Source organism: Suncus etruscus, chromosome 15 (genome assembly GCF_024139225.1).
Source record: "Suncus etruscus isolate mSunEtr1 chromosome 15, mSunEtr1.pri.cur, whole genome shotgun sequence".
NCBI lineage: Eukaryota > Metazoa > Chordata > Mammalia > Eulipotyphla > Soricidae > Suncus > Suncus etruscus.
Window position 1 is genome coordinate 37,823,923 of NC_064862.1, and position 20,596 is coordinate 37,844,518.

Consider the following 20,596-nt stretch of genomic DNA (forward strand, 5'->3'; position numbering starts at 1 on the left):
ACATTGTCTTTTTTTAAAACTCTTTCAATTTCGTTTGTATGGAATATTTGACATATTGGATCAGTTCCTTTTTTTAATTAATTCAATTGCTCTTCCAATGATTGCCTTTTGACACAACAATTATTGGGTGGAGATTTGCTTAAAGAACCTCATTGATTAGAGTTGTGGTTTTATTTGAAATCAATGATTTGACAGGAATGGCGACCCTATCTACCAAAACATGTGAAATTCTTTCTTATTTCATTGTTTATAAAGATTTTGGGTTCTGTGATTTGAGATTCAGGTTCCCAATTGTCTGAGATCTAAACTTTTTCTTTGTATTTCCACACAATATTACTCTTATAAACTGCTAATCTAATAATGTCGAATTATTTGGGACCCTATTTACCTATAGGGCAATTTTCGAGAGATATTGAAACCAGAAACATTGGAGATAGTCAGATAAAATGGGTGAATTTGTTCATCTGACATAATAGCTTCTGTACGGTTTGGGGAGTATGGCAGCTATGCCAGACCTTCCCAGTGTAGGGCAGAAAGGGAAAAGTGGCATAATTTCAGGGGGTTGTGGTGGAGGACAGGGGATATTATTTGGGTTATTAAATGTGGATTTTGTTTAAATATTCAACCAAATACTGCTTGATTTCCATAATTCTTGGAATCATCTATGTTGGTGTAAGTCAATTATGAAAGGATGCTTTGGTGGATAAAAATTACTGTCTTGAATTAATATAGACACCATCTTATAAAATTCAAATTTTCAATATTGAACATTATATCATTCATTTTAAAGACTACAGTAATGAGTTATTAGATTTATGGCAAATATAATTAGTTTTCCTATAGTGTTTGTGTCATGGTGAGGAGTCATCACAGGACCCAGAATTCTCTGTATACATACATAAATTCTTATGATAAAAAGTTCAAACTGTATGAAACTCATGAAAAAAACTACAGTGATTTTCTTCTTAATATTCCTTTAAAAGTCAAAAGACTTGAAGATTTAGAAAGGAACAAAGATGCCATGATATTAAAGGCAATACCTCTCATAGGCAGGAACTGTGTTTGAACAAAATATAGTTTGAATATCTGAGTTTGAATAGAATGGAGGCTTTTCTGCTACCTGAAGCACTGGGCTCTGAATCACAGAGAATAAATTAGTGAGTTGTTGAAATTTCCTTGAGTCCTTTCTGGGTGAAAAGTTAATAATAGTAGTACTACCATTTATTAAAAACAAAACAAAAACAAAACACCAGATACTAGGGATTTTATGTTCATTGTCATAACTTTACTCCTTAAGAGAAATGTCATTGGATAATATTTAAATTTTTTTAGGGTTACATAATTTGTCTAAGGCAACAAAATTGGAAATTCTGTTTATTTTCAATGCTCAGACACTATCCAATTGGGCAAGGAAAAAGGTTTAGTTGTGAAAATTGGGGTTATTAGATTTGGATTTTGTTTAAATATTCAACCAAATGCTGCTTGATTTTCATAATACTAATATCCACCTGGAGATAGCATTGGATTTCAATGGTAAGATTTTAATCTCCTTAAAGTACACTTTACTTCAGATACAAATCACAGGCTAGGTTGTTGCCTGTACTTCTCATTAAATGGTTGCAAGTCAGAGGCTTCGTGACTCTTTTCTCATGTTCTTGATACCTGCTACTACTCAGAAAATATTTCTATCCACTGGAAATTTATTCGTTTAAGAAACATTGCTTAATAAGCACATTTAGTTGGAGAAAAAAAGTATGAGGGAAGATAAGAAAGATTAGAAGTATAACTTTTCTCCCTCTGTATTCACATTTTTACCAAGAAGTCCAATGAAGCACTTTCTTTTTAACATTTGTGAATATTTTCTTTCTTAAGCTAAGATTGTAAAATTATAAGTCATTGGAGTTTATGTTTTTTTATTATTATTTTTTGGCTTCCAAGGGGTAATGCGGAGGACTAGGGTCTTCTGGAAATTCATAGGCCAATGTTACAATGCAAAGACCAGAAATGCAGTGTTGTGGAGGTCCTGCCACGGCAAGTAATACCTGGACCACATTAGAGATACTCAGGCCTCTTTAGGTCTTCAATGGACAATTTTCTGGTGACCATGTAGTGGAAAAGCTTCTTGAAGGTAAGGTACTAGTTATCCAAACTCTCACTAGGAAATTTTCTTTTCTTCTTCTTTTTTTTTTGGTGGGGGGGCACACCCAGTGATGCTCAGGGGTTACTCCTGGCTATGCACTCAGAAAACACCCCGGCTTGGAGGACCATATGGAATGCCAGGAGATCGAATTGCGGTCGGTCCTAGGTTAGTGCATGTAAGGCAAATGCCGTACCACCTGTGGTACCACTCCAGCCCCTCTTACTAGGAAAGTTTCAAACCTCCATATGTTGTCATCAAGTCCAGTAGTCTAGAACTGGGACCAGAAGTTTCAATTTCCAAACTCATAGATAGTGTCACTGGCAACCAGTCTCTTTCCTTGCATGCTTCCCTGAAAGTCACCTTATCATCATAAAAGACATGTTTCTCTATTTCAACACTTAGAAATTTCAAAATTTGAGCCACATAAGAGTGAGGAAGTGCAGATAAAGATCAAAGGACTTTTAAAGAAAGGACTGAACAACAGCCTGCATATATTCAGAAAGTCATTCAATACATTTAGTTTCAGAATGCTGAATATTAGGGCAAAGACATTTGCTTCTGTAGCAAAGAGAATAATTGAATGTTTGAGTACCAAAAGTAGAGAGAGGCACAGTGGGGTTGTCTCCTGGCAGTCAGCAGACTAACTTTTCACTAGAAAGAGCTGAGTTTTTAAGGTTCATGAAGAGATAAAAGCCTTGAGAAAACAAAGGTGCTTCATATACTGTGAAGAGGATCTAAGGGGATGCAAATGACACCCAGGGATGAGGGCAGAAGAGTCAGAATTAAATAAGTACAGCTCAGCCCAATAAATATATTTAGACACACTAGATATACCAAAGTTAAGTAAAAAAGAAAAGGCAGAAGATATATGTGAAGGAAAATTCTAGTGCAAAACTTGCCTGTCTTTTCTCACTATGGGAAGCATCCAAACAAGAGATGCTCAGGAGGCTCAGGATCCATCGTTGGTCATATTTGGCCAAACAGAACACATATTTCAGTATTTGAATGACCAAGTGATTAGATCCAACAGTGCTAGAAGATACTATGGTCACTTTAGCAGTTCTTGTAAACCTTCATGGCTACAATATAGAATGCTAGGGTCCGGAGATATAGTAAGATTGAACTTGGAGTTTCTGGCCTACTTGTTAGTTCCTGGTCTCAAAATTTCTTTAAAAATAAAGTTGCTTTTCCAAGCACCATAGTTGCCAGCATTTAGAGAGGAGAAGTGTTCAAATCAAGTGGAAGAGGGGCAAGATAAAGCCTCAACTATCCATTATACTATAAAGAAACCAGCAACAATGGAAACAGTGGTTTAGAGTGAACAGGTATGTAAATATCCTCTAACTACAAAGGTCTATAATATTGTCTTAAGGTATTTATCCACAGCACCAGGTGAAGAATAGGATAAAAAGCCAGAGTCTCTAGCTGCAGTGATTACTAACAATATGTTTTAGTGCCCTAATTTTACCAAGTATAAAGTCCACAGTGGTTCTTGGAAACAAAGGGTGGACACCCTAATTTTACACTGCGGTGCTCAGTCATAATAGACACCATATAAAGTGTTCATTATGATAATGTCTCAATAAAATAATTTACCCATTTTTTTGTTTATGTCTTCTAGTAGGATCTAAATAATATGGTCATTCAGACCACTGAATCAGCCAATGGTGCACCATGGACTTATGTTACAGGCCCTATTCATTGAATAAGTCTTTGCAAATCACCATTTCCTTTCTCTCTCACTCTCTCTCTCCTCTACTTCTTTCCTTCTCCCTATTCTTCTTCTTATTTTGCATTAATTTAATCTAGGTTAAATAAAACCCACACTGTCAGTTTCTCTTTAAGAAAGGAACCATGATACCTAAGATGAAATGGACAATACTACATAGAGTAGCCACATCTTATAGTCCACACTAGCATGCTGCCTAGTACCCTAGATGTGAAAACTATGCTCCGGCCACTGTCTAACCCTGAAAGCTTCATTTAGCAAGGCCCACCCTTGTCAGAGATAAAGTACCTAAAAAATGGAAAACCTTCCAACTCTGACATAATAGCCACATTTTTTATTTTAACTTATTTCTACTGTATCTACTCATTTTTCTTTTCTTTTCTCTCTTATTTTTGTTCTCTCTTTCTCTCCTAATTTATATATAAAGTAAATTTATCTTTACTTTAATTCAATTATTTCTTAAGATCTCAGGCCCATCCTATAAGGGTTAGGCCTCTAACAACAACTTAAAAATAGATCACTAATGTCTGTATTTATGTGGGCATGAGTTTATAGACAGTGGACTTCCCTCTGAGTGCCACACCTAAATTGTAAACAATCCATGCCTAAAGTGTATTCCTCCCATCCCCTTTCAGAAATCCTTCTATCCTTTCACCACCCCCTCCCGATCATGATCCGATATCCCTCCTTATTTATCTCTCTTCACCCTCAGTTCTTAACTCCTTCGATACCGAGACCACCTTCCTGCCTTAATAAGCCATCACCCAGCCCCCAAAGCGAAAGGACACCTTTTCAGCCCCACATCTCATGCCCCACAATAAACTACAACCAACATTCCTGCTGAGTCATGCTGTATGGCCCTTCCCCCCCCCCCCAATATGGACTGTTGCATGATACTGGATTCAGCTCCAGAAGGACCCCCACTGCAAGGACTCTACCTGATTTCTTTTTGCTGCAAATCATTTATCAACTTCAACAGGACAAGGGTGTGTGATGAAAATGTGCCCTGGATTTCACCCTCCACAAGAATATCTCAAAAGAAAACGGGGAAGCCTATATTTCCTTTATATGGTTAATACTTCTGAGTCTATATATAATAATACTAATACCTCTATAATATATAATAATACCTCTGAGTCTGCTTATTCTCAAATGTAAGGTAGCCTCTTACATCACTGTATTTTTCTCCAATTATTTTTTAAATTTATTTTTATTTTTTCTATTTTATATATATATAATATATATTATATTTTTTCTTTTTTTCTTTTTTTTTCTTTAACTTCAACTGTTTTGGTTCTGCTTAGTATGAAAACCTACAAGAAAAATTTATGCCTGAGATAAAAGCTCAGGTCAAAACCTGGGCACAGCTATTGTGTAGTCTGGCGTTCTTATCTCTAAATACACTAGCAATTAACAAGGCACCATTCCCTTATGCAAAGGCATACTAAAAAGGGGGGAAATCTTATGTATAGAAACAGGCTCTGATCTACTATGGGTTAAGAATCATACATTTTATAATACAGGGTGCTTCCCACCCAGAACATGTGTCATATGGATCCAATTTAGACTCCATGTGATCAGACAGCGACTATCCAATCCTGAGCCCTAGAGCCCAGACACAGAACAGACACAGTTCCCTGTAACAACACCAGGAACCAAACTTCCCCTGGGAAATTACTAATACTAGCAACAACTTGTGCCAGCTTTGATATGACATCCTGACAACGAAGAAAAGGCAACAATTTGATCTAAGAGCAGGTTGTCCTATCTAATCAACTAACAGTAAGATGAAATCAGAAGACAGGTCATCCTTTGATCTGTGCAAAAACCAAGATTGCTAACTACAGAAGACTGACCTGACAACCATTACGAGGCAGAACTTATCCTGGGACCAATAAGAAAGACCCTAGCCTACGCTTCGGCCTAGGATTTGTACAGTAACCAAGATCTCTAATTCCAGAGGTCTGACTTTGATAACTGCGACAAAACAGACCTTCTGGAAACACAATAAAGGACTCTATACTACTCTCATCCTAGGATCTGTGCAAAAAACAAGACCAGCAGTTACAGAAGACTGATTACAATAATGATGAAACAGAACTGCTAAAACCATAAAGACAGATAAAAACCTCAACTTCATCCTATGACTTGTGCAATTACCAAGAACTCTAGTTAGAGGCCTGATTCTATCAGCCACAATTGAGCAGTTTTCTGGTACAAAAAGAATTCCTTGGGCTGTGAAAAGGAGCATGTACGGAGCCTGTAGTTATTCCCCTGACAGTATGCTTCAAGGGCAGAGAAATCCTATATCGTTTAGGCCAAGGGATTTCTCTTTTAAATTTCCCCGATATTTACTGTGCCTATGCAAAACACACACACACACACACACACACACACACACACACACACACACACACACCAAAAAAGTAAAAAAAACCTTGCCACACCAGCCTTCCTTCCTTCCTTCCTTCCTTCCTTCCTTCCTTCCTTCCTTCCTTCCTTCCTTCCTTCCTTCCTTCCTTCCTTCCTTCCTTCCTTCCTTCCTTCCTTCCTTCCTTCCTTCCTTCCTTCCTTCCTTCCTTCCTTCCTTCCTTCCTTCCTTCCTTCCCTTCCTTCCTTTCCTTTCTTCTTCCTTCCCTTTCTTTCTTTCTTTCTTCTTTCTTTCTTTCTTTCTTTCTTTCTTTCTTTCTTTCTTTCTTTCTTTCTTTCTTTCTTTCTTTCTTTCTTTCTTTCTTTCTTTCTTTCTTTCTTTCTTTCTTTCTTTCTTTCTTTCTTTCTTTCTTTCTTTCTTCTCTTTCTTTCTCTTTCTTTCTTTCTTTCTTTCTTTCTTTCTTTCTTTCTTTCTTTCTTTCTTTCTTTCTTTCTTTCTTTCTTCTTTCTTTCTTTCTTTCTTTCTTTCTTTCTTTCTTTCTTTCTTTCTTTCTTTCTTTCTTTCTTTCTTTCTTTCTTTCTTTCTTTCTTTCTTTCTTTCTTTCTTTCTTTCTTCTTTCTTTCTTTCTTTCTTTCTTTCTTTCTTTCTTTCTTTCTTTCTTTCTTTCTTTCTTTCTTTCTTTCTTTCTTTCTTTCTTTCTTTCTTTCTTTCTTTCTTTCTTTCTTTCTTTCTTTCTTTCTTTCTTTCTTTCTTTCTTTCTTTCTTTCTTTCCTTCCTCCCTCCCTCCCTCCCTCCCTCCCTCCCTCCCTCCCTCCCCTCCCTCCCTCCCTCCCTCCCTCCCTCCCTTCCTTCCTTCCTTCCTTCCTTCCTTCCTTTCTTTCTTTCTTTCTTTCTTTCTTCTTCCTTCCTTTCTTCTTTTTTTGCTTTTGGTCTTGTTATTGTTTCGTTATTATATATATTGCTGTTGTGCTATTTTGTAGATGCTGGTTTTGGTCTTTCGTTTTATTTTTGTTTCTTTTTTGTTTTGTCTATTTGGTTGTTGTTGTTGTTTGGGGGTTGTTTTTTTTTCTTTGTTCTGCAATGATTTTCTTCTTTTCAAATTGATATTTATAACCTCTAGACAGACTCCTCTCGACTTTTGTTTGTTAGTTTTGTTTTTTTGTTTTTTAATTTTTCTCTTTTCATTTTTTTCAAACAGAACCACATACATTGAATCATCTTGTTCTACCTCATAAATTGAGGAGAAAAAATGGATGGTACCAGAATCAAACAGTCGTATGAAAATTGAGTTAAAATAAAAAATGATCATAATTAAAACCAAACCCAAAGTCAATGACAACAGAATCAATACCCAATCTTCAACAAGCGATACACAGAGGGGACAGTTGTACTAGCAGCCTTGGGGGCAAAGGGATGGGATGCTGGGAACAGGGTTAGAGGGAGGACAACATTGGTGATAGGAATACCCCTGATTTAATGTTACTATGTACTTTAAATATTACTGTGAATGACTTGTAATTCACTTTGATCACAATAAACATTATTAAAAAATAAAGTTGTTTTTTCTTAATCTCTCCATAATAATAAGCTACCTGGGATCTTCTTTTTATTCAGCCCAGCAGTATAAGATTGACTTTAGGTGCATCACTTAGGTACACTTAGGTGTAGAGGCTATCAGGGTAATATCCAAGAATTTTTATGGCATAGTACAGTACTTTGGATTGAACATTTTGGTTATTTATCCAGTCATTAGATCCACCAAAATGTAGTTTAAAATAAACTAAATTATTTTGAATTACCTAATGCCATGTAATGTTGAAAAAAACTTGGGGTACAGAATGAATCCTGGAATTCTGAGCAAAATAACCTTGGAGTATTATATGTATATATGGTGTATATTCTTAGTACCTCAGAAAAGTGCTACCATTCTGTGATTATCCTTTATCTTCTGGCTTACTTCATTTAACATAATATTTTGTAGATCCATCCATAATGCTGCAAAATCCATGATTGTATCATTTCTACCTATTCATTTTTAAAGGAGATACAGCACTCTTTTCTCTAGGAGCTACACCATGCTACTTTCTCATAGTATACCTGGTCTCTTTTTTTCTACAACCTCATCAGTTTATGATCTCTGTCTTTGGGTAATATTTTAGTGGGTATGTCTAATTTAGTTTAGAATATTTTTTTAAAGAAACAAAGTGATGCAAGAGACTACTTTACTTTTGGGGAAAAGCAGGTAAGGAGGTGGTATAATACAGGTCTTATACTTATGTTGGAAGTTTAGGTTTCCCCATTGTCTTTTGGGATTTACTTGTGGTGTGTGGGTTCCCAGGCACCTTTCCATCACAGCCCCTGACCTTCTTGAGATTGGTAAAAAATTTGCAGCAGGGAGGTCTTGGAAGAGCTCTTGCATTGGGGATACTTTTAGAGCTAAGTCTGGTTTCAAGTAATAGTTCAAGTAATAGGGGGAGTTGGTAGGGAGGGCTGCGCAGCATGAGTCCTCAGGGGAGTTGGTTGCCTTTTCTTGCAAGGAACAAGGTGTGGGTTTGACCGGGTATTCCTTCGCTTGGGTGCTATGTACTGGTTCATTGGGGGTAGGAGGTCAGTCTAGATGCTTAATGGATTAAGAACTGAGGGTGAAGAGTTTTAATACGGTGGGAGGTCTGGATGGGATTGAGGGGTGAAGGATAGTTGGATTTCCAAAGGGGGTAAAGGGGAAAGTATATGGAAGGGTAGGAAGGAAGAAAAGAGAAAATACATTAGAAAGAAAGGGAGAAGAGGAAAGAAAAAAGGAAAAGAGAAGAAAAGAAAAGAAAAAATAAAAAAGAAAGTAGTGAGAAGAGAGGAAAAATAGCAAGGGAATGCTAGTTTGCTTGAATGTGTTTGATGAATAGGGCCTGTAGTATAAGTCTGTATGTCACAGTTGCTGCTTTGGTGGTCTGACTGGTCACGTGCTTCATATCCTAAAAGATGGTATAACCTAGAGATAAAGTGTATGTTAAAGAGTTTTCTCGGGACATTCTTGTAGTGCAAACTGGGTATGGTATCTCGTGTGACTGACCCCAAGATGCCATCTTAGTTTGTCCACCCTTTGTATCCAAGAACACCTGTGGATAGAAAAGCTGAGAGGTTATTTTAAATATAGTAAGATTAAGACATTAAAACATAGTGTTATGAGATGTTTTCATTGGAGTCAGTGATTTCCCGTGGTATTCTTTACTTGTGATCCTGTATAAGATCCCTAAGGGATTATTATGGGCCTTTGTATTAGAAGGCTGTTTACATACCTGTTCTCTCAATGCTGCTGTTTCTGCTGTTGCTGGTTTCTTTGTGGTATAGATTATTTTTTTTTAAATGTGAAGCTTGTGGAGTGGTGCCCACAGAAATTTCCTGCTATTCCTTAAACAAAATATTGCCATTTAACACAGTTGCAGAATGTAAACCTAAAAGTTGAATGAAAGGAAGCCATCTCATGCCCTGACAGGAAGACCCAAAATTCTCAACAAGGCACTGGATTGGACATATCCACCAATAACGCCTGTGAAGTGTTGTACACCAAGCATATACAGCCTCTGACAGCTGTGTGCAGAGCTTAACTTGCTTGCTGTCTTTTGCAAGTACAACAAATACTTTGAACATATTACTGTACTTCTGGATATGGATAGAAAAGTTGCTTTTTTTTAAAAAAATAATCTAGTTCTTTCTGCAAATCTTTCTGCCTATCTTAGCTATGTTGAGCTCATCAACATTTCACGTACCTTTAGTCAACTCACTTACGTACAGAACTGAGATGAAAAGAAAGGGTATTTGCCAGAAAATAGTTTTTATGTCATAGTAGACATACCTAGTAAACAGCATATTATTATAGTGGGTTTTCCTTATATCCCTCTACCATGGTTTTAGACTTTAGACTTTTAGATTTAAGAGGGATGCTCCTCATTAAGGAAGTAACTGAATTCATAGAGCAATCCTCCCATTTCTCCTAGAAATTTCAAAAGGAGCATATGTCTTCAGCACATTTTTATGAATTACCTTCTTCCTCTTGAGGTTTTTCACTGCAATATCCTTTTGTGGCTCCCTATTTATGATGCTATGGAATTCTCTTGGTGACTTATGTGAAGTGGGTAGGAGCAAGGCAGCAACTCCAACAAGGGAATCTCCTGCTTTCTCCCTATCCACCTTTGCCATCCTGGGAATAAAGGCCAGGAAAGAAGGTTAAAGACCAACTACTCCCAAACCTTCCATCTGGCAACTACCCTAGCAGTGGACTCTCACCTAAATAAAAAACCCCAACTGAGAAGGTAGGGAGAAACCAGAAATTGCATATAAGTCAATGTGTAACAAAGGAGATGTGCACATGATCTCTGGCACATGAGTTAGTGTCACTCATATATATATATATATATATATATATATATATATATATATATATATATATATATATATATATATGTATGCTACTGGTCCATGCACATGGTGCCTGCACTAATATGTGCCTCTCTCTTGATATGTGTACTTTCATATTTTAATTTTGGTTAGTGTATTAGGGTGCTTTTTGTCTTTGAAGAAGGCTAAATTCTCTTAAGCAACTCTCTTACTTTGCAAGCCCTTTTCAGAATTTCCAAATAACACTTGTTTTAACTTCATTCCTTACTCCTCCTGAAGTTCTTTTCTGAGAAAAAGGTGATGAACTCAAAAGGTCCAAGACTGTTTTTGATTTCCTGAAAAATGAAAGTCTCACAGCCCTATATTTCCCCAGTCATCCAGGGTGGCAGGGGTGGAATGGAGAAATCAAGAGATAGGTTGACTATTCCCTAATAACAGCATTACTTTATTAAATAGCAACAGGGAGCATTTAATTAAATTTCTGTTCTAGTGTTTTATAACAGAGAGCAAAAGATTCCAAAGGATTCTTTACTTTTCCCCCAAATTTATCATTCTTTGTATCATTCTAATTTTGGGTTAGCTAAGAATGATGATGTTATTACTAAAATCATTTATTTAGATTTACAATTTTCAGTGACATTTATAGTCTTGTTAAAGGATATGATGCAGAAATGGATCTACAATCCTTAGCTGCTGTCCTTATATATTATTTTCTCATGTTTCCATGGAAATTTGCACATCTAAGTACTACATAAACAGTTCTTGTTTGGTTTCTATACTAAAAAGAAAGGTTTTAGGGCAAAGAGAAGTTACTATGCAGTCTGCTTTTACCTTTGAGTTTTAAGAACTCTAGAGAAAAATCTGATCTATATTAAGAAAAGTGAGGAGGGCCCGGAGAGATAGCACAGCGGCGTTTGCCTTGCAAACGGCCGATCCAGGACCAAAGGTGGTTGGTTTGAATCCCGGTGTCCCATATGGTCCCCCGTGCCTGCCAGGAGCTATTTCTGAGCAGACAGCCAGGAGTAACCCCTGAGCAATGCCGGGTGTGACCCAAAAACCAAAAACCAAAAAAAAAAAAAAAAAAAAAAAGAAAAGAAAAGTGAGGAGAATATCATCAACATTTCTTTTTTTTTTTTAATAATTTTTATTGTGACCAAGAGTGAATAAAAAATTTTATACAGTAAAATTTATGGTACATAGTGACAATGAATCAGGGCCATTCCCACCACCAGGGTTGTCCTCCCTCCACTCCTTTGCCCAGCAAGTTTCCCTCCTTTGCATCCAGAAGTGCTAGTGTAACTGTTCCCCTCTTTTTATAGTTTGTTGTAGATGAAGTATTGATTCTGTTGTTTGGGTTTTGTGTTTAAGTCTGAACATTTTTTTTTATTTCCACTCAATGTTTATAGGACTGGTCCTGGTATCATTCATTTTTATTTTCCCCCTCAATTCATGAGGCAGAAAAAGATGATTTAAGTTGTGTGGTTCTTCTGGAATAAGACAAAAACAAAACAAAACAAAAACAAATACAAACAAAAGAACATAACAAAAAACCACAACAAACAATAATAAAAACAACAGCAGTAACTACCAAAATAAGAAAAAAAACACCCAGCAACAAAAAAAATCACTAAATAATAACCACAAGAGTGAAAAAGAGAAAAGAAATAAAAAAAGAAAGAAGAAAAATAAATAAATAAATAAAAAGAAAAACAAAAGGAAACAGAGGAAGGAGTGCTGCTGTGGCAAGGATTTGATCTAAGAGCAGGTTGTCCTATCTCATCAGATAAAATCAGAAAACATGTCGACCTTTGATCTGTGCAAAAACCAAGAGTGCTAACTATAGAAGACTGACTTTGACAACCATGACCAGAATGAACTCATCCTGAATAATTTCACTTATTTGTGGGATATAAGAAAATAAAAGATAGTATGGTGATAATATTCAGAGAAAATAGAGAGATGAGGACCAGTAGGACCAGTCCATGTAGAAAGTTTGCCACATAAAGCAGTGAGTGCAGTTAGGGTAGAGAAATTAAAATGGATCATTATAAAGAAATGGGTGCTGAAAGAGGATAATATAAATGGTTTGATAGATAGATGATATATATATCTCTATCTATATATATATATATATCTATATATCTATCTATATATATATATAGATATATATCTCTATATATATATATATATATATATATATATATATATATATATATATAGAGAGAGAGAGAGAGAGAGAGAGAGAGAGAAACACAGAGACAAAAACAGAGAGACAGCGAAAGATCTGGAAACAGAAAGAAATAGAGAGATGCAGAATGAGAGAGAGAGTTAAAATGTCTGCCCCAAAGTTGATGAAGAGGGGAAGGAAACTGGGGACATAGGTGGAGGGAAAGGTGAACTGGTGAAGAGTGGTGTACATTCTATTACTGACACTTGATCATGAACAATTTTATAACAATGGTGCTTACATAATTATAATAAGGTATAATAAATAATACTAATTATATTATCACCATATAATTATTATAAATAAAGATTCATTGTCAATAATTTTAATATCATTAATAATTAATCATAATACATATGTACCAATAAATTATTATAAACAATGATTATTATATTAAAGTAATTATAAGAATAAATAATGCTTGCAACTTAAAAGAACTCAAATTCTTAAAAAATAGAAGAAACCTTACATGGAAGTAACTTAAAGTGCTACATTCTAACTCATTTCTTTTTTTAAAATGTATGTTTAATCTTAAATATTTTACTTTAATTCAAATTACACTTCAGACTTCATAAAAATTATTAGAATTGTATAAAGCAAAATCTTCAAGTAAATGAATCAATGCAATATTGAAAATAAAAACTATGATTTTTTTAAATTAAATTTTCAGTTACTTTGTAGGAAAAAATGTAAAGTATGTTGTTCTTAAATAATCAGAAAGATAGTATAGGTGGTACTAGCTAACCCAATTTCAGTCCTTGAAACCACATGTTTTTTTACACATGTGTTTTACTAGGTACTATCCTGGAGACACCCCAAACATCTTCAGGGTAGTTCCCATACTATCCAACACTGTAGGAACCGGGCAGTATTAAATCAGTTGTTGTATTGAATTATGTCTAGTTGTTTAGCCAAGAATAGCTGATTGAGACTTTGGGGCTCTTCTGCATTGAGTGAGAGTACATCCTCATATTTTTATTGGGTATGACTCAAATTATTTATTCATGGGAAAACTGCTATTGTGTATAAGTGTAGGCTTGCACCTTTCTGTGAGCAATTGAAGAAACTAGTATCTCTAAGAGAACTGCTTGCTTTCTCAAGAATAGATCTTATTAACATAATGTTACTAATTCTGAGCATGTCAATTGTATTAAATGGCTCCACAAATAGTACATTGAGAACTTCTAATACCAAGTGTGACATTTTAGCCCAGAAAAATGAACCTTATTTGATGAGCCATAGTTATAAGGTTTGGGCAGGGTTTCTTTTTACAAAAGCCCACTCTCATCCTCATTTTATCTTGAATTAAAATGACTAATCTAAGATATTGGTTATTGCTATCGCTTGTTTGCTTGTCTTCTAACTGGATTTAGCTTCTGCCATAACTGCTTCTTTTATTGTAGAGACTCCCTTAAGTATTCTGGCCCAAAGATAGGTGTCACTTTCTGAAGTTACAGAACTTTCCTTTATTAGTAAAGTACAGAAATGGAGACATGGGGCCAGCGAGGTGGCGCTAGAGGTAAGTTGTCTGCCTTGCAAGCACTAGCCAAGGAAGGACCGTGGCTCGATCCCCCGGCATCCCACATGGTCCCCCCAAGTCAGTGGCAATTTCTGAGTGCTTAACCAGGATTAACCCTGAGCATCAAATGGGTGTGCCCCCCCCCCCAAAAAAAAAAGAAATGGAGACATTCTGAAAACAGCCATTTATTGAAAACCATCTGTTGATGTTTTGCTTAAGACCACTGTTTCCTTGAATCTTGTAAGAAGCTCTATAGATAATCTTTGCAGGTGTTCTGCCTTTATAACCAGCAATGGGCATTTCCTGGGGAGGTAACCTCAAAGTAAACTCATCAGTCAACAACAAAGATAGGGCTTCTCTGATCATCAAAGCTACAATAACCTCGTGACTGTAACTATATTTCTCACGATTGTCTCATTGTACTTTTTCTTTATCTGCTGAAGAATTACGTACTCCACATTTTAAAGGATGGAAACAACTGCTTCACTTTTGCAATTGCCACATAGCTAATCAATTCCTGACAAGCTTTGCTGAGTGCTGCCATTGATGCCATTATGAGACAGAATACCATTATGAGACAGAATAGGTAAAAAGGAAGACTGCTTTATACTGTTTTGGTTAAACAAGTTGTTGTTATTTTATTTCCTAGAACATATATTTTCACCATGACATGTTATTATTTTAATTGCATAAAATTTGATGTCAATATTTCAATTATTTTCTTATAAACAGGAAGTTCTAATTGCTTATTGTTCCTTACAATTTAAAGAATATTGATATTGACTGTAAAACACTTTATTCTATCTGATCTTATGGGAAAAACTGGATGAAAAATAAAATAATCATAAATTTTGATTCATTTTATTTCTCTATATTGTCTAGTTTTTATTCAACTGTAGCATACATACCAAAAGTTAATCTTAAAAACTAATGACTTAGTATGGGATACAATGGATAAAATGAAAGCCAGCTAAGAAAAAAGATGTCCAAATGTTCACCACACACACTCACATAGACACACACACACACCACTCATAGAACCCACCACCACCACCATTCCATTTTGTAATGGTATAAAAAAATCACTTGAACATTAAAATATGTAGTTTTAAAGTAAGAAGGGCTGAGGAAAAAGACTCTGCTTAATACTTTTCTTAGAACTAAATGTTCTACATTTCTCAATTTGTTCTGAAAACTTTACATTACCTAAAGATATAACACACACTATATTTATATATATACATATATGCACAAATAATTATATCTTCTTTCTCTGGAACTAACATTCAGTTTTTATTACATTTGTTCAGACATTTTATTTCAGAAAACACTGAAAAGTAACAGGAAAATAATACAGTACGATTCTTCACATTTTTAGAAATGAAAGTTGCATTTAAATCTATGTGTTAGAGAATAAAATACATATTTATAAGACATTTATTAAAAGCAAAATAATGTCATCTTTAACTTCTCTAAACTATGTTACTATGCAAAATTCATTAATGAGTGAGAAGAATTTTAATTTGCATGTAAAGAAAGTGTTTGAGCTGGAGCTATAGCATCGTGGTTAGGGCATTTGCCTTGTATGATGCAAACCCAGGTTGGATCTTGACATTCCATGTGATACCCTGAGCCTGCCAGGAGTGACTTAGCAGTGCAGAGCCAGGAGTAACCCCTGAGTACTGCCAGGTATGGCACCCAAACAAAACAAACAAACAAAAGTGAACTAGTCCATAATTCTACCATTTTAAGAAGCTATAAAGATGTTTGTATGATTTTTCTGTATTTGTTTTTTGTTTTTGTTTGTTTGTTTGTTTTTGGGTCACACCCAGCAGCTCTCAGGGGCTACTTCTGTCTCTGTGTTCAGAAGTCTCTCCTGGAGATGAAGTTCATGAAATTTTCCTATATATGGATGGACATGGAAACAATTATGCTGAGTGAAATAAGTCAGGGAAAGAGACAGGTGCACAGAAGAGTCTCATTTATCTATGGGTTTTAAGAAAAATAAAATATATTATTGTAATAATGCCCAGAGGTGAGGATCAGAAGGACCAGCCATGATACAAAGCTCAGTTAGAATACTAGTAACTACCATGACGATGTTAATGAGTGAGAGAAGTAGAATGCCTGTGTCGAATACAGGCACTGGTGTGAGTGGAATGATATGGGGTGAATTGATGGTGGGAATGTTGTACTGGTGAAAGGGGGGTGTTCTTTTTGTAACTAAAACCCAACTATAGTCATGTTTGTAGTCACGGTGTTTAATTAAAGGGAAAATGGAAGAAACAGAAAAAGAAGTCTCTCTTGGCAGGCTCAGGGGACCAATATGGGATGCTGGCATTCGAATCACCATCCTTCCTGTGTTGATTGCATGCAAGGCAAATTCTTTACCTTTGTACTATCTTTCCGGCTCCTGTATGTTTTCTTTTAATCTTTTTTTATTTTCAGCACCATACCTCTAACTAAGATTGTATCTTGGATTGAAGAAAATACAAAAAGTAAGATGTTTACTTTGCATGCACTTGACCAGGATTCTATCCTAGCACATATGTGGTCCCACAACATCTGGGGCCAGGAGTAACTCCTCAACACAGCCAGATGTGGCTCTCTCTCAACTCAACACTAGGCCAAATTTATACTGAATTTAATTTTAGAATATTACTTTCACACTGTCAATTTATTTTTGTTTTTGTCATAGAAACATCATTTACCATAACATTTTTATGATCTATTTAAAATGATTGAATTTAGTTACTGTAATGGAAATTAAAACACCAATTTACGGGCCCGGAGAGATAGCACAGCGGCGTTTGCTTTGCAAGCAGCCGATCCAGGACCTAAGGTGGTTGGTTCGAATCCCGGTGTCCCATATGGTCCCCCGTGCCTGCCAGGAGCTATTTCTGAGCAGACAGCCAGGAGTAACCCCTGAGCACCTCTGGGTGTGGCCCAAAAAACCCAAAAAAAAAAAAATCACCAATTTATGATCTGCTTTAATAAAATTAGAATTACTATAGAGAAATGGCAGAATATTTAAATATGTTTATATCATAAAATACACAGATGTTATAAAAGACTGATTAATACAAGCATAATGAGCTATTAAATGTTACACAAATTATCAAATTTTTACTTAAACAAGTTGAAAAGAGAAATAATACTTTGATAACAATGTTATAATTATATTTGTCAACAGCTCTGGTTAAAAACAAGCAAGGTGCTGAAACCAAACAGCATCATAAACTCCATCCTGGGGGCTCTGGCACCCTACTCAATGCTGTCTTCCTCCAATGATCTGGTTATTAAAGACAAATAGACACAGCTGAATCGTGGCTTTGCCTTTATCCAGCTCTCCACCATCATGGAGGCAGTCCAACTGCTACAGATTCTGTAAGTCCTGCATCCTCCTCTCACCATTGACAAGACTATCAACGCTTAGTTTGCCAAGCGCTTTGAAAAAGACATGGCCTCCAATGAAGTCAGTGACATCAATACTGCCTCTGTATCCAGTATTGCAATTGCTGCAGCCCAGTGGGCCATCTTGCAGGCTTCCTAGGGTGGGGAGGGCGCCTAGGCCACTTCCAAGCAACCTTCAGTCGACTACAACTACTACCAGCAGGAATAGAGCTAGGTGGTAGGTAACCAAGACAGAGTCATCCCTCTATTCCCATGGCTTACTCAAGGGCAGCAAGGACCCTGACATGTTTGGAACCAAAGGGGACACAGCAGGAACAGGTTCAGTCACTTGAATTGGGAGCTATGTTGTATCAATGCAAGCTTTCTCCCTTGCCAGCCTAGTGGTTCCCCTGGCATCTACCAACATCATGTCACATGCTGCGTTTAAATCTGAAATCCAGAACCCGGCCCATTCCAGGTCAACATTGCCACCAACCAGCAGTCCCAACGCACAGGAGTCCTACACCCCGTACCCTGTTCTTGATGTCTTTACCTACCAGTATGATGAAACATCAGGCTACTGCTATGATCCCCAAGCTGACTTCTACTATGACCTTAATTCCCAGTATTGCTACATTCTTAAAGCAGGCAGTACCTATATTGGGATGGAGAAAAGCTGACAGTCATAAGGAGACAGGTGCTCCCTCAAAGGAGGGCAAAGAGAAGAAGGAAAAGCACTCGACCAAGATGGCTCAGCAGATTGCCAAGGGCATGGAGCGTTGGGCCAGAAGCCTGAATAAACAAAAAGAAAATGTTAAAAACAGCTTCCAGCCCATCAGCTCCCTGCGAGATGATGAAAAGTGATGAAAGGTGCAATCACTGGTTACGCCATCCTTGAGCTGAAGGGAGTACTTGCTGAGAGACAACACACCAGTATGGACCTTCCCAAAATGGCCAGTGATGACTTACCAAGCCCTCCACAGGGACTGGTGGAAGTCTACAGTGGGGAGAGTGACAGTGAGGAGGAGCAGGGGCCCCGAGCTCGAAAAGAAGTTCACTGACTGGCAGAAGTTGGCTGTCTGTTCTGCTGGTGCCAGTTACCTAGCAAAAAGGCCACTCATCCGACACCAGTAGCTCTCTAGTCTCCACAAGCAAAACCTGGAGATTCACAAGAGAGCCCACCTGTCAGAAAATGACCTGGAAGCACTTGAGAAGAATGACATGGAGCAAATGTAGTACCGTGATCAAGCTGCTGAGCACGGAGAGAGTATGGAATCCCAGAGCCACCAGAACCCAAGCAGAGGAAATATGGGAACATGTCTGCAACTTCTGTGGACTTTGAACATTCTATATGGGCTGGGCTGGGCAGTGACAACATTGGCAGTTGCATATTCCAGGACCTGGGCTGAAATGAGAGCAGTGGCCTGGACTACAAGAAGCAGGGCATGATGACACCCATTGAGGCTGGGTGAGGGATCAGACTTGGGCTCCCGAGGCAGCTCCTATGGTGTCACCTCAACAGAATCCTACAAGGAGACACTGCACAAGACAATGGTGACCTGCTTCAATGAGGCTCAGTGAGCATCTGTTGGGGTTCCAGTCCAGAGCAGTGGAGGAACTGTTGTTAGTTTGTCTAAAAGGGTTCCTGTGTCTTTCAGCCCATTTCCCAACCAGAAGACCTGACCAAGTCAAACTTTGAGTTTATTTATCTTTAAACTGGGCTCTTTTTTTTATAATAAAAGCTAATACATCTGCAACCCCCCCCAAAAAAAAACAAAACAAAATACAGTCAAAAAACAAACAAACAAAATAAGGGAGGTGGTCTAGACCTAGAAAATTTTGTGATGAATAAATTATAATTTCAACTTTATAGTACTTATAAAAGTAAAAGTATCACCCAAAGGTTTACAAAAACTGAATTATAGTTCACTTCATAAAAACAAGGACTCTGGAGCCAGACAATCATTCAACTACCTTTCTCAATTCTAGAAAATAGCAGGTATGTTAGATTAGTTATCTAATCTTTCTGTATCTTGATTTCCTCATATGCAAATGAGGATTTTTGCAAGAAATAAACTCTTCTTTGTAAGCATTTATTAAAATTTACAATCATAAACACCATATAGTATCTACTACTATGATGTCATGTGTTAAGTTAAGAGATTACTTGTCTTCTCTATTAGAATGATCATAATACTGAGACTATGGATAGGCCTCTGGTAAATATAAAAGAAAATACACTTATTCTTAACTAGAAATGTATTTATGAGGTGCATTTTAAGTGAATATGTATTTTAATTTTGAGATATACTACTTAAAATACTTACAGATATAGAAATATAAAACATTAAAAAATCTAAAGAGATCCTCACTGACTAGTGAAATTTTGTAATAGCAGAAAAACAAACACACAAAACAAACCTGAATATATTGCTATAGGACAAAAATTTAAAATGTATTGTCACATCTATATAATAAGACCTTTCCAATGCAAATAGTGGAAAATAAGAGAGCTATGTGTTATGATATGGAATGAAGTATGTTGTATTATTCAGATATTGAAGCTTTTTTATTATGAAGATAATGAAGTTGTGAAACAATCCTTATAATATATTAAGATTTATTAAAATCTAGAAAATTGGAATAACTGTGTACAAAGATTATCTTTGGGAATATCACTGGTGTATGCAAAGGTGCTCCTTCTTTTATATTTATATATTATATTCATGATAACATTTATGAAAATGTGGTTTTATAGTTTTTCAAAATAGAACAATAGAAAATAAATTGCCATTGGTCTCTGACTCATTAAGGAAGAAAAATTA

General features: G+C 36.4%; 1 pseudogene; it reads left to right on the forward strand.

The window, feature by feature from the left end:
* The first annotated feature begins 16,471 nt into the window (after positions 1 to 16,471).
* On the forward strand, positions 16,472 to 19,352 carry LOC126029823 (RNA-binding protein 10-like; annotated as a pseudogene).
* The last annotated feature ends 1,244 nt before the right edge of the window (positions 19,353 to 20,596 follow it).